The following is a 12,926-nucleotide window of genomic DNA, read 5'->3' as shown; positions in this document are numbered from 1 at the left end:
TATGAACACAGGGAGACATGCAGGCTCTCCAGAGAAGGAGCACCAGCCAAGAATCAAACTGGATAATCTCTTGTTTTGAGGTAATATTACTAGCCTTTTCACCACTATAAACCCCACCCCATTGAACTAGTTCAGGTCCTTCCTATTTGATGGGCTGGAACAATTATTTTTTTTTTCGAATTCCTTTCTCAGATGTCTTACCTCTTCCTTACAGACTACATCAATGTGTTCCTGTTTTGAACTCCTTTACTAATGTATTACCTTTTCTTCAAAGAATATGTCAATGTGTGTCTTTTTATTTATGTATTTATTTCAATGTGTTTACCGGGTAGGTGAGCTGGTACACTGATCCTTTTCAGTAACAGCTCAGGTACTGATAAAAAATTACAAATCATAAAGTCAAAATCATTTTTATTACATACCGTAAGTTACATTAGCATAGTTGACAGTGAACAAGGGATATTGAGGTGAACAGAAACTATGCAGTGTACTGCTTTGTACAGAGGTATTTTAAACACGTGTCAAGCAGAAAGGATAGGGAAACAAATAGTGCTGCACCCTGCTAACACACACACACACACACACAGACACACACACACACACACACACACACACACACACACACACACACACACACACACACACACACACACACACTCCCTAACCCACCTTTACACAGGGATGCTGTTGAGCTCCTGCCACTAGGGGCTCAAACAGCAGTGTTGCCATTCCTTTTCATATTATGGTAATAACCCTAACTATGCTATCGTGGCTATCGAATGACAATTCTTTTTTTCTTGCAGCCTGTCATAACACTGGAGAGCAATATAGCAGAAAACAGACATTAAATTACTTATGTGTTTGTCATATAAACAGTACATTCCCTGCTGTGCTGTATTTCAGGGCCAGAAGGGAAGTACAGAGAATAGGATTGTCTGTATTTTGCACCATACCATCCTGCGGCATCAACAAGCAGACATACGTTTGTATGCCAATGTTCAATAGTGCAATTTACATCACTGGATTATACTGCTGAATGCCTGCATACCAAGCATACTGATTCAAATACTTGTATGCCTCTGCCCACCAAGTTAAATATCAGGATTATGTTTTTATTTCATATGTGCATGCTTTTCACCTTTTACTTATAGGGTCAAATAGTCTTCCTATTTTACGTAAAAATTAAGAACCTTAAGCCTTTAACGTCCAGAAAAAAATAGAGTTTGCAGGTAAATGCACGTCACTTTTAATCACCACTCAGTACAACAAACACAATGCAAATGGTTAAGTGCTTTTGTTCCACTTAACATAACAAGGACTTCATCAGAACCAGCATTTTACCTACATCACTTACTTAAATACCTCATATCACATGACCTTTAAAACACTATTACACTTGCTAAGACCTATGTTTTAAAATGCAACTAATAGATAAATATTCATTCAAATCAGCTGGGTTATAAGCATTTATTTTTAGCTGTTAGAATAATTCTCTAGTTTCTAGCGACTCAATTTAAACACCACTTCTTGAGATAATAAATACCCTCTCAAGACCAAAAAATTAAAAATCATGTTCAGGATTTCCCTCAATATTTTTAAAAAACAGAGTTAGTCTTACATCTTCTTTAAATGTCATAATTATGTTCAAAAGTGTCTTTCTGCCTTCATAATGTAAAATGCTGGACATTTCTGACGCAGACAGCTGCATACACCACTCCCTTTGATTCACAATTAAAAATAGTTTTTCCATAAACACATCGATATGGGACTAGTTTCACCTGACTACCTTCTAAAATATGAGGATATTGGTTACATCTGTTACACTTAAAAGTATTCAAATGGGGTCCAACAAATGTCTGACTGTCCCAAAGAGGTTCAAAATTATTTTTAAAACTCTCCCCTTTCTTAAAAAAAACACTCTAGGTTTAGAACAAACAATCTTAACAGGCCAACTACAGTATATGCCATGTTTTGTTATATCATATTTTATGTAGTAAGTGTCAACACTAAAATTACTAACCAAGTATTGCATATATTATCCTTTCCATCACCTCAAGCTGGATTTCAAATGGGTTAAGCTTACCAGTCAATAGGTAGCATGTCCTAACTTTTCTTTTGTTCATTATCTCAGTAAATATTGGCTCATGGATTCCCTTAGGATACCCTCTCTTCATAAGCATTTTTTCAACACCACCACTTAATGGTCAAGAAAATTGTCATCTGACATCATTCTGGCCAGGTGTACCATTTGACCTTTTACCAGTAATCTTTTTTGGTAAAGGGGGTGGCAACTAGTATAGTGGATGAGGGAGTTACAATAAGGTTGATTCTTATATAAGTTGGATACAAACTTATACTTAGTCATATCTTTCATAATTTGGATATCCAGATAACATAACTTATCATAACATTTTTTATATGTAAATCTTAAGAAAAAAAGTAGCATCAATCATGTATGTAAAGAACACATATTGTCAAGGAATTTAGTGTACAATTTCCAATATGTAGCAAACCTAGAGTTTAAAACAAACGTTCATTCCCACTGCACCATTACAATATTAACCATCACTGTGGAACAATGAGCAACCATAGCCACACCCTTTTTTGGTGAAAATAGGCTTCCTCAAAATATGCAGAATTCTAACTCAATGCAATTTCCATAAATTCAGTAACCAAACTGATGTCTGTTGCAGATAAAGTGCTGTCTATGACTGAGAATTTGTGGAACCATTTGGTACCAGTGTGGTGTAAAATCAGAATAATTATAAAAAGCGAATTATCATCGCATACATCAGGTGATCATTTTTAAAAAAGCCCTAGGAATCCTTCAAAGGACATAGCCTAGGGACTCACAACTATTTTTAACTTTAATGCTAATAAATTTAATGAATGGGTGAGTTTTGGAGTTTCCAGCATCCACTATCGGATGAAAGGGATGATTTTTCAGATCCTTATGAATTTTATGTATCCCAAAGATAAATGGTATCTTAGGTTTAGTAACTCGCAAAAATGTTTAGTTCTGACATTCAGTCTGTCGTTGGATAAAGAGGTTGTATACAAGCTGATCGATCTTGCAATGTGCAACATTAATACTATTAATGGATACCTTTTCATACATATCGTCATAAAAAAATGTAGTATTTTGTTGACATAGTCTGAGTGGCACTAATCCCCTGCCCTTATTGGGCTTTATAACTTTGGTATTAGTAACCCCACACCAGTAGCATAGCAAGGGTGCGATGAAAGGTACAATTGCTGTACAGATATGTACTTGAATTTGGCTTTTTTTATCTTAACTTGAAGAGCTTGATATGGGAACATGGATTTGGTACAGTATTGGTTCATAGTTTACTACACTATCAACCATTAAGGTCATAAAACGCCTAGCCATGTAACCCAAATGTGACCCACAAGTTTGAATGATATTTGATTTATTGGGGGTGAGTTTCTGACTACCTCTGTCCATCAGAGACATAGGAGCCAGACCAGTGGTGAATTTCCTGTCACCCAAGTATTAGTCCAAGTTGCACTTAAATAGGGATAAGAAGGATCTCTAGTTCACATCGCTGAGGAGCCTGTTCTAGAGAATGTGACCTTTCTGAGAAACATATCTGTCTTTCCAACATGTACTACTTATTTTGCAAGCAAAATTTAAGTATTTTAATCTAGTAGTTCTGATGCTGTTTTGTGGATGTGCAGATGCTTAATCAAAATAGGTTTCAGAAATGTAACATATACCAGGCAACGATCACCTCTCAGAAGTCTTGTATGATACTAGGTAAAGAGACAGGCCTTTGAGGTGATCAGTTTAGGACATTATGTTTACTCCCAGTATTCTTTTTGTAATGAACCTTTGTGGATGTTCCAGTTCCTGTATGTGTCTGGTCAGGTACATACGAGGTGAACATTATACTCTATGATGGCCCTGATAAGAGCTGTGTACAGTGGTATGATGATCTCTCTGAACTTAGATGCAATGCCCTTGCTTATAAGTTGATATAGAAGGATTATTTTACTACTTTGGACACATATTAGTCAAAAGCTGGGTTGTTATCTTCATGAGTTCTCAGATCCATGACTAGTGAATCAACTTTTAAGGGTGTTTTATTGATGATATAGTAACCCAGGGTAGCAGACTTCTCAAAATGTACTATACTGCATTTCTTAGTATAGAGTTTTAAGCCATGGCTTTGTCACCCAGCATTTGTCTGTATTAGACCTTCCTGAAGGGTGTTCTCATCTTGGGGGGATTCAATGACTGCTCCCAGTTTGGAATCATTTGAACTTGGTTAGCCAGAAGCCTTTGACAGTGGCTTTGATATCCAAGAGGTAGATGCCAAAGAAGAATGAGCCCAGCACAGAGCCCTGCCTGACTCCACTGGTAACCATCCACTTTGTGGAGGTGGTCTCACTGATTCTAATCTCTTGTGTCCTATCAGTGAGCTAGCTAGCTATCCAGTGTGTTGTAAATGGGTTTATACCCAGTTATCTAAGTTTGTTGATGATACCTGTATGGGGTATTGTATCAAATGATTTAGCCAGATCTAGGTAAGCAGTTTGCAGTTTCCCTTTATCCATTGCCTTTTAGATCTTTTCAAAGAAGTCCACCAGATTCAGTAAGCATAACCTTCTTTTGACAAACCCAAACTGTGATGGATCCAGTATCTGGAGGTCTCCTATGTCCTTGCTGATAAATTCCATGATAATTCTTTCCATGGCTTTGCAAATAAGACTAGTTAAACTAATGGGTCTGCAGTTTTCAGGATCTGTGTGGGTCCTCCCTTCTGAAGAGGATTGTCCAGTGCAGTAATCCATTCATGTGGCACAAGCTGATAGGCTTCCTCCAGTTTGTAAAACTCCTTTTTGCTTCTTTGCTGAGGGGGTGGGGGCACTCGATTGTGGGACCAGCACAGGGGGCTAGTTGAGTCAGCTATGCCTCTGCCACACACTTCAAGTAACAGGTACCACTCACCATTCATCATATGTGTGCATGGGTGCATCCATGTGCGCATGTGAGCATGTGTGTGTGTGTGTGTGTGTGTGTGTGTGTGTGTGTGTGTGTGTGTGTGTGTGTGTGTGTGTGTGTGTGTGTGTGTGTGTGTGTGTGTGTGTGTGTGTGTGTGTTTCTATATCCTGGAAAAGAAAACCTTGAAGCATTCCCAAGTTAATTGATCTCCTTAGAGATTAAGGCTAGGATTCATATGTTTAATGAGGCCACTTTTAGAAGAGCAGCACAGCTAATCTGATACATTTTAGGCATTCAATAGTGCAGCATAAAGAGCTAAAGTATAGTGCTACAGTACTGGGTGTCACTGGCACTTCATACATTATAGGCAAGGCATGGGAGCACAGCCGAGTAATGCAGATTCAGACATGAAGTGCTGTATTGCATCATTGTACACAGACACAGCATGTGTAAGAAAGACAACATGGCAGCCAACAGATATAGCAATGTGAGTGTGCACAGAAAAGTGACAATACTGTTCATTGTATAAATCTGGAGGAAATGTAGCTAGGAAAGTAGGAAAATGGAGAACATCAATAAGAGGAAAACACAGCATGGTAACCGTAATGTATGAAAGGAAGTGTGGAAGTAGGGCAATAATTATATAATTATTACTTATTTGTATATTTATGTATATCTATATATATATATATATATATATATATATATATATATATATATATATATATATATATATATATATATATATATATATATATATGTATGCATTTATTTATTTGTTGACCAGGTAAGCCCACTGGACAAATTATAACTTTTTATGGGTGATCTGTGAGCAATGTCTAGTTAATTGACTTGCTCAGAGTTAACATGGTACACTATTGAAGTTGGAAGGAACCAAACCTTTTACTCTACAGGTTCATAGTTTGTTACTAGGCTAACAGCCATGAGGGCCCTTCCAAGACTAGCCACACACCCCAAACCATGTGGGTCCCGAGTATCACATGGGGGTGGGGCATGTTACTAGGCATTTAGCTAAGGATTAGTGGGGGGGTGTTAGTTAGGATAATACTTTTCTTATTGATGGCCTTTGCCCAAAAGGGATGTGGGGTCCAGATCAGGTGGTACATTTTTGATTTTCTATCCAATTGTCAACCTTTGGTTTGAATATGATCAGAGATGAGCTCTGTTTTACATGGATAGGGAGCCTATTCATACTGTATTGGAAAGAGTACAATAACAGGTCATTGACAGCTGAGATTTTTAGTCTACTATGCTAACTGGCAGATTATTGCTATTGTTATTATTATTATTATTATTATTATTATTATTATTATTGTTATTATTTGTAAATGAGTTTATTTTCTGTTACAAAAAAGGGTAGGTGAAGAACATAGTGAAGGGTAGCTATAGATTAAACAGAGGAAGGAAGGTAAGTAACAGAGGCACACAGACAAATATATAATGGATCTATATTACGATGTCAAACTCACAGGAGTCCGAACATTGTAAAATTGAACCTAAATGTTCGAAATACGAAAATAGCGAAGCCACAGCACACCAAGGGAAAAAAAATGGTGGTCCCTTTTCGGGGCTTTATTTCCTCTACTGTGGTGTGATCTCGGAGTTGGTATATTTAAGTAGTGGGAGACACAGCCCAACAAGTTGGGAGGTGTGGGGGGCGAAGCCCCCCACATTAGTTTAAGTTTAAAGTGTAAGTGTTTTTTTTTTTGTACCGGAACAGAGATTTTTTTCCCTCGGAGAAATTTGCTGTTCTGTGTTTTTGTAATGCTTGTGTTTCGAACTTCATTGTTTGATATTACATCATTCGAACTCCTGTGAGTCTGATGATGTAATATAGACCCATATATAACATAGATGCAGACAGCCATGGGTGTTACACATAGAACCTATGAGAAGGGCAGTCAAACATACTGATGGTCGACAAATACTGCTAAGGAGAATTTTATAATAAGATATTAATGGAGAATGACCTAAAGGAGGGAAAACCCATGTTGGATGGAGTCCTGACAAGACTGGATGTCAGTTTGTTCCAGGCATTCCTCATGTGGGTGGCCATTGTTACGGGCCTAGTAGTCTCCTGGTGCCACCACAGCAGGTCATGCTGATTGTGAGATTACAGCAGTAGATGGGAGTCATTTTACTGAGGCAGGCATCTAACTGACAGTGCACCTTGGAAGCCACCAGTCTCTGTAGCTGATAACAGGAGACCATTGTTTACTGCTCTACTGAACTTTCAGGAGAGTATGTGAGGAGCCTTCCCCCCTGAGAAGGAGGCACAGAGGGCACCTCCATCAAGTGAGAAGAATCATTGACCCTCTGCTGAGAGACAGAAATGATAGCCACTATCAATCCAGCAGCAGAGGCAGCAGCCAGAAAACACTAAGGTGACTATGACCTTGTGTCCTCTTCTTCTACAGCTGGACCCGCACAAGGATGACACAATGTGAAAAAAAATTAACACAAGCATATGCTGCAAACACATTTGTATTTGTACACTGCATTGGTATAAACAATACACACCCTGAAAGAAGGAAAGATGCCCCTGTTTTCTAAGGCATCTGACCCTGTTCAGTTGGTGTCACTCTGTCCCTTGTAAACATAGCATGCACCACTAAATATACTCATAGAATGGTTAAGATAGTAGAAGACAGTGGTACTAAAAAGTGTTTACAGTGCACTTTGGCTCCCTGTTTTGAACCTTTGACTTTCCCTATTGAATTAGGTCAGGGTCACACCAGTTTTGTTCACTAAAGCAATGCAAGCATTCCTCACATGAACACTTGATCCCAGTGGCACAAACAGCACTAAAAGGTTTATGCAATGGATGATAATAATGGTCCAGCAGGTGTCCCCTCACATTCCTCTGTAAGTATAACAGGAAAGTCTGACTCTGTCTCTCTCTCTCTCTCTCTCTCTCTCTCTCTCCACCCCCCCTCTCTCTCTATCTGGCACACTTAGCAGGAAATCTGCATTCAGCAGTGCCTGAATTAGCTATGGTTTCTAGTTAGGTCAACTCAGGGAGCAAAATGTTTGACCCATTCACACTAACTCGTTCCTGAATCATGTGTGCAAGATATCATGGTACAATAGCATGAAGATCACATACTTCATACTCATCACAAGGTACAAAATTTCCGCCAACATTATGCATACCACTGGGCATACTGGCAATAATTCATGAACAATAGATCATCTGAATTCATTAGCACATTAAGCACTGACACCATTCTGTACAGCACAGCTGAAAGCCACAAAACCTTGAAACAGAAGAAATGTGTAAACCTTCTGTATGTGTGGAGCTTTCCTGAGTTAAGAAATGAGTACTATCTGGTAAAATACCTCAGCAACAATAAACCATTGCGTGGATGCCAGTGTGAGTGAGGTTGATGCCACAGCACATGTTTAACTGTGAACCCATGACACTGTCATTGCACTGACATGTCTACCTGTTGCTATCGGGTTTCAATCTGTGAACAATGGAAACCTTGGAAAGAGATGTATGCTGCAGATTATGATAAATTCCCTGATGTTTCAGTTTCTGATTTGGGCTATGAGGCTCAAGTTTGGGCATTTTACTATTGTAGTATATGTTCTTTAGCACTAGTGACTGTTTTTGTTCTATATTCTTATTGGCCCAGATTCATGAAAACCTACGCTTCTCAGTAAGAGTGTGTGTGCAATGTGCAGCAGTGATCAAGCTATTGGTATTTATTAAACATCTCAGCATGTTGCACCCAGCTTCAAAACAAGGGTGAGCATCATAATATTCTAATGAAAGCATAAGTAGGTGAACTACATGGTAATGAAGCAATTCAACATGGTGGAGTGGTTCAGGAACATATAAAGTTTGCTTTGGCCTCAATTCCAATATTCTTTGGAATACAGCCATGAACTCGGATTGCTGCTGCTATCTATGCAACCGGCTTTAATACAACTTGCTGCTGTTGCAACCATACCTCGAGGTAGAAGGAGAAGAGTGAGTGTGCATACCACGTCTGACATTTAATGAACATTATGATACAGAAATAGTAGAGTGCTAGAGGTTGGACAGGATACCATACAGAAAATAGTCAACCTCTGATACCTACACTTGAGACCCTGAGGAAATCCTGAATAATCTATCCCAATGGGAATCAATATATATGAGCAGCATTATGTATATTGCTACAGGCACCTTTCAGAGACCAGGATTAAAAGGAAAGATACTGCAATAAACCACATCCGAATACAAAACTAAGAATAACCATAACACTGAAGGTGGCCTAATGGTTAAGGTGTTTGCCTTACAAACAGAAAGTAAGGGGTTTGAGTCTCACAAGGGATAACTGACTAGGCTTAAAATGGCTCGCAAGGGCAGTTAGCTTAGTTCTAACCTATGAACGAACAGTAGAAGCATTCAGAGTTTTAATAAAATGAGCAAAGCTTTCGGGTTTCCCCTTCCTCAGTGCATAAAAACAGTTTGAATTAACATATTTTAAATACTTAAAACATACAGACAAATGGCACAGCCAAGCAATCAATTCAAAGAGGCAATAAAGCACTAATGAAACATCTATCCAATACAAAATATAAAAAATATATAAAAAATGATTAGAAAATGAATGCAACATCATTTGTTTTTTTCTGCAGCACTGGCTTTAAGCTTACAGCTTTGTTCAGACCAGGGAATACATCTGCATTTAATCTTAAAATCCATGCAAATTCTGTATTCTCTAGTTTATTATTTACATCACCACCCATGTCATTTTTCTGTAGAACTCTAATGACCCTACATTTAAAAGAATGACTTATACCTTTTTCCAATATATGTTTGGCCAGAGCATTTGTTTCTATATTACTCTTAATTTCTGATTTATGCTCTATTATATGGTCTTTTAATTTTCTATGTGTGTATGTTTTAAGTATTTAAAATGTGTTAATTAAAAGTGTTTTTATGCACTGAAGAAGGGGAAACCTGAAAGCTTTGCTCATTTTATTAAAATTGTGAACGCTTCTACTGTTCGTGCTTTGGTTACTTTTCAGAGACCCACAGGGTATATATTAGGGGTGTCACAAGCCTCATGCTTAAGAATATTACCCCAGTTTCTAAATGCAGTTCTGCAACATATAAGAGATCATACCTGGTGTCCACATATCCCAGAGGGGGCAGCTACTACCATGCTACATTTCTGTACCTTAACACAATGACCTAAAATTCCGGGAGCCATAGACTGCACACATATTGAAATAAAATCCCCATCTGGCGAACAGGGAATGAGGTAGATCAATAGGACAAGGATATCATTCAATCAACTGTTAGGTGGGCTGTATTGTCCACATTATAGAGTGTGTATTAGACTTGCTCAAATCAAGATTCCAATGTCTAAACACATCTGGTGGTACCTTGCAGTATGACCCAGCCACTGCGGCCAAAATATTCACAGTCTGTGCCAAGTTGCACAATATAATTGTCAAGAAACAGCTGCAACAAGGACAACAAGGCCAAGTACCACAGTATCCAGCACCATGTGAAGGGTCAGCAGAGCCAGTAGACACAGATGACTTTGAGGAAGAGCAAGCAGCTGTGGATGATACCGGCAGACAGGTGTGCACAATATGTTGTGGCCCTGGCTAAGATGTGGAAGACAGCATACGTACTCACTACCTAAGTGAAAACCTAAGAAGCTAAACACAAACAGTAACAGTGATGCATGCAGAATCACTGTACTTACCCATGTTATGGCTATGTCCTGTGAGCATTGCACAGAGTCAACAGCAGAAGAGACAGTCTTGAAGCAGCAGCATTAACAAAGGCAAGTGATAAAACTGTAAAGGAGATAGAAATGATTACCCTCATATGCAAGTATTGTACGTCTGTAAGACAAAACGTGGCTTAAGTGTATAGGAATGTCAGCAGTAACTCATGAGTGATACATGCAACATAAATATGAATCTATCCAGAATTGTGCATCATGCATTAAAGTTGCCCAGCGTAGACACCTTAGCAAAGGCCAAGGCAATCTTATCATCATTTGCACAAGGTGCTGACCAAGAACTAATTACTAACTAGGCTACATTACTAAGAATACTTCTACAAATATAATGAGGATCACAAACTGCACAACAATCATTTGAGCTTGAGCAGGAAAAACAAAAGAAATCAGTACAATACTTTAATTATAGGAAGCATTCAAGTAAACATGCATTAGCTATTTACCTTGAGCATCATATATTGACAACCCTAAGTCACAAAGAAATGTGCAGAGGGCAGGGCACAGTCATCATCATTTGCAGAGGGTGGTGGTGCTGCTTTACAGAAGGGCAAACTTGACACCAAAGAAGTGTCTGTGTGTGCGAGTGAGAAATCAGGTTAACAGCAAGTATCCATTGTCAGGGCTCATATCAACAGAATGTAAATCAGTCAGTTTATAATATGTTTATATATATATATATATATATATATATATATATATATATATGTGTGTGTGTGTGTGTGTGTGTGTGTGTGTGTGTGTGTGTGTGTGTGTATGTTAGATGGTATGGCCAAGATGAGTTTTACTATGTGTGGGTCAACACAAACAAAATCAAGCACTGTGCGAACACTAGACCCTGGCATCCTGGACAGATGTGAGCCTTGCATGGTAGAGGATTCTGTTCATGTTCAGTGCCTCTAAACCTGAGAACCACCTGTGTCAAGAGTTGCACTCTGAGTTCCATGGCTATGGCTAGAAGTTGGGGTGCTTCAGAATATGAATGGTGGCGGTTGGATGAGCACTCATCATGACTACATCCATGATCACAGTCATGTGGCCTAACATATCTGGGTGTAGACACTTCAATCTCTGACAAAGCAATAGACGTAGTGCCACTATGGGAACAGGATCTGGCATGGTCATATCATCTAAAACCTGACAGCGTAGTAGTTCTCCGGTCATATGGATGCTGACCCTTCCCCAGTAGACATTCCATTACAAGCACTGTATTACCCATTCATCTGGCTCAAGGAGGCACCCACATTGTTAAGGCAATCTTATAAGCAAGAATGCACAGCATTCAGTACTCTGACAATTTCTTCTGAGGCCCTAGTGGAATGTGTCTACACCTCCATAATGGCCCTACACATATTTTGTGTGGCATCTACTGTCACACCAACACTGAGTGGATGGCAGAAAGCATGCCTAATCTTAGCACCTCTAATGACACCACTGTGTGGTACTTCACCTTTATGATGGTTGGGGGAGAGAGTCTATCAGCTCTGCAACTTGTGTAGCTGCACTACCCTGATCAACCAAGCCATCCTCAACCTGTCGAATTTCAGATAGCTCAGTGTCATGGGTATGCATAGGAATGCTGACTGTGTCTATACTCTGAGCAGGGGATATAGGAGCCACACCCTCAATGTCAGACTGACCCTCTGCAATCCCAGACTGTGTCTCTTCATCACCGATATCATCATCAAATGTACCAATATCCCCAACATCTGGAGGCAGGCTCTCTACAGAGTCAATACCTGTCTCACCTGTAATATTAACAACAAAACAAAATGAGAAACAAAAGAACACCTGATCATAATTATGCTACATAACCCAAGTTAATGGATGGAACTGCAGTTAAACAAGTAATTAAGGTAGACCTTAGGATACATTTCTATAAATTACTACAAGTAAAAAAGTTATGCCCATGCCATTTGCAGGTGGTCATGGAACCTCAGTACCAGATGTGCTGAGACAGACAAAATGGAGATGGAAGAGAGGTGATAAGCAGTAAAATGAAATGGCACATGAAAGACAAACCTTAACTAGTTACAAATCTAAACAAAGATGTTACATTATTATATTTTTATCTTCTCTCACTCTCCCCACTGTCTCTTCCCTCTTTATCACCCTCACATTCTCTCTCTCTCTCTCTCTATCTCTCCCTGTTTATACATACATACATATATACATATATATATATATAT

The sequence above is a fragment of the Protopterus annectens genome, chromosome 2.part1 (assembly GCF_019279795.1).
Source record: "Protopterus annectens isolate FY-2018-M chromosome 2.part1, PAN1.0, whole genome shotgun sequence".
Lineage (NCBI taxonomy): Eukaryota > Metazoa > Chordata > Ceratodontiformes > Protopteridae > Protopterus > Protopterus annectens.
Note: the sequence above shows the minus strand (reverse complement) of the source record.